Source organism: Peromyscus californicus, unplaced genomic scaffold, assembly GCF_007827085.1.
Source record: "Peromyscus californicus insignis strain IS unplaced genomic scaffold, ASM782708v3 Scaffold_11__1_contigs__length_118956290, whole genome shotgun sequence".
NCBI classification, from domain to species: domain Eukaryota; kingdom Metazoa; phylum Chordata; class Mammalia; order Rodentia; family Cricetidae; genus Peromyscus; species Peromyscus californicus.
This window is the reverse complement of record NW_026294402.1, coordinates 68,648,339-68,650,177: the sequence shown is the minus strand read 5'-3', so window position 1 is coordinate 68,650,177 and position 1,839 is coordinate 68,648,339. Positions and strand designations below refer to the sequence as shown.

The window sequence follows — 1,839 nt, the reverse complement described above, 5'->3', positions numbered from 1 at the left end:
GGTAGTCTCTGGGGGTGTCACAGGTCTGTTCCATGAAGAGACTGAAGGCATGGGAAAGGAGGAGGGCGGGGCTATCCGGGATAAAAAGCAACTAATGGGAAGGGTGGGAAGATGTCAGCTCCGTGCCCACCTACATGATTCCCTGGAAAGAAAACAGGCATCCAAAGAGGACCACCCACATGATGTCACAGGGAAAGACACGTTTCTATGCTAGAAACTCTAGTCAGCAAGAGCAGACTCAAATGCCTCAGTCCTGATACTCCGTGTGCTTTCTGTGGATGCTAACCATTACCACCAAGTCTGTTAACCTCAAGTCCATGTAAGGGTTTCTGGATCTCTAAAAACTATCAAACAAACTAATTTTTCCAGTTTCCTTGGACTTGAATGTCATTTGTCTTTAAGCACTGTAGTGACCCTAATAGCGATGGGAACAGTAGCACTTGGGAGGGATGGGATACGGCACTGGCCATGGGTGCTTCACAGTAATTATGGAGCTCAAAGTCCTGAAATTCCTTGTTAGCATGAAATACTTTGATAGATGGCTCTGATCTCTGCCTGTTTGACGTTCTGAAAATCCCACATTTAATCATCATTAGATGATTATAACTCTCATTATTTATTACTCTACCTACTTGCTTCCGTTCAGTCCTCACCTAGCCTCATTAAAAGAGACATTACCACTGTTCCCTATTGTTTATGGATGAGGCAGCTAAGGTTGAGGGTGAAGAAGTAATGACGAGGGTTGGGGTGAAGATCAGCTGGTAGAGTGCTTGCTTAGCAATAATGAAAGTCCCAGGGTACAGTGCCTTGTACTTCATAAAGCCAAGCATGGCGCGATCTCCTCACAGCACCCAGGATGTAGAGACAGGAGGATCAGACATTCAAGAACATCATCGGCTATAGAGGAAATTCAAGGTCAGCCTGGGAAATAAGACCCTGTCTAAAAAGAAAGGGAAGAAAGGAAGGGAGGAAAGAGAGAGGGGAGGGGAGGAAAAGGGGGGAGACAGGAGAGGAGAAGAGGAGAGGAGCAGAGGGAAAGAGAGAGGAAGGGAATTCAAGTGTAAAAAGCTACTATTCAGGTCCAGTTGGAACTCTATAGCAAATTACTGTAAACTAGATGGACGCTGAATATCAGAACTTCATTTCCCACTGAATCAGCCCCTAGTCATTCCCAACATTTGTTCCACTGCCAGCTGTTGATTTTCTGTGCTCCACAAGGATAAGGGGAGAGGGGCTCCCTTGCCCTGTTCTGTAAGAGCACTGAGTCCCATTCATCAGGGCTTGGCCCCCAGTACTTTCCTATTCTCTGGAAACCCCCTCCTTCTGACACTGTCACATTGGTGATCAGGCTTCAGTGCTGAAATTTAGGGGAGAACAAGCATTCAGAACACATCAGCTAGTGACTGGCAGGTGGGGGTTTACCCCAGGCTGTCTCCTTTACCCAAAACATTGCTAACTCCATGCCCTTGCACCTTGTTGCCAAGTGATCTTAACACATGCCTTCTGCGTGTAGCTGGGTGCATGCCCTTGTGTTGCACCGACTGTCAGATGCATGTGCTGTGTAGGTCCATCAAGTTCAGGTTCAGCAGGCTCGGCTATCTGGTGACAGGCATACAGCCCTTGTTTTCAGTGAATTCCAAATCGGAAGCCAAGGGCCAGGTGTGTTCACTTCATAACTGTATTCTTCAGCACTTTAATTATTTTGCATTGAGGGGAGTACTCCCTCCAGTATTATGGCCCGTGGCATAGTCTGCAAGAAGGAGGTGATTCGTTGAATTGATTATGATTATCTTTTTAACCTTCAATTCCTTCAAGAACTTCTGTGGCTTCTGTATCTAT

The 1,839-nt window shown here is 46.4% G+C and overlaps 1 protein-coding gene across 1 annotated transcript in view; it reads left to right on the top strand.

Moving 5' to 3' along the window:
• Window positions 1-1,839, top strand: part of Unc13c (unc-13 homolog C) — a 413,338-nt gene that overhangs the window by 156,667 nt on the left and 254,832 nt on the right. The window lies entirely within an intron of this gene.